Raw genomic sequence first — 786 nt, 5'->3', positions numbered from 1 at the left:
ATAAGAAGATATAACGCAAGAAAAATAACGTAAGAAGAAATAAGAAATAAAAGAATAAGAAATATAGAACATATAGTATAAAATTTTATACACGAATATATTGTTTCAACCGATAACATGCAAATGAAAAAAATTGAGTTAAAGGTATAATACAATACACGTAAATATCAATTCATAGAAGTTAAAATTAATACGAATAAAAATTAATACGAATAAAAGGAATAAAAATTTCAAATATATAATATAATATAGGTCAATATAAAATAAAATGAAATAAAGAAATGAGGTACCATAAAGTAGTCTATCGGTTAAAAATCAAGGACAGAAATGATTTAACACCATTTAGAGTTAAAGCTCAAAGTTCTTCATCTCCCTCGGGCACATTTTACAACTCAAAAACAATAGACACCAATAGGCAAGTCTGCACCAGTTTGGTATATACAAGAGTGAATAACAGGCACCCAGCAGGTATCAGCAGATAAAACATGTAAAATTTAATTCCGCTCACCATGTCCAAAAAGTTCACAACACATGGGTCGAAATACAATTACAGCACCCAGCAGGTATCAATCAGTAAAATCAATTTGACGAAAACCATATACAACACCTATGGCCATTTCGGGGGTACACCACTGTATTCTAAACACAATAGAGTGCAAACTGGTGATGACCCCCCTCGTCAGGGTAAACATACGTACAAATGTCACGACATGCACAAAGGGAAAAATGATTTTTATAAAAGAGCAAATATATATAATCAATATGGACCAACCTTAGACAAGCCTA

At 31.2% G+C, this 786-nt stretch overlaps 1 protein-coding gene across 1 annotated transcript in view; it reads left to right on the top strand.

Annotated features, from left to right (window-relative positions):
* The window catches only part of LOC106879644 (centriole and centriolar satellite protein OFD1), a 79,141-nt gene that overhangs the window by 29,100 nt on the left and 49,255 nt on the right, over nucleotides 1-786 (top strand). The window lies entirely within an intron of this gene.

The sequence above is a fragment of the Octopus bimaculoides genome, chromosome 16 (assembly GCF_001194135.2).
Source record: "Octopus bimaculoides isolate UCB-OBI-ISO-001 chromosome 16, ASM119413v2, whole genome shotgun sequence".
Lineage (NCBI taxonomy): Eukaryota > Metazoa > Mollusca > Cephalopoda > Octopoda > Octopodidae > Octopus > Octopus bimaculoides.
This window is presented reverse-complemented; position numbering and strand designations above follow the sequence as displayed.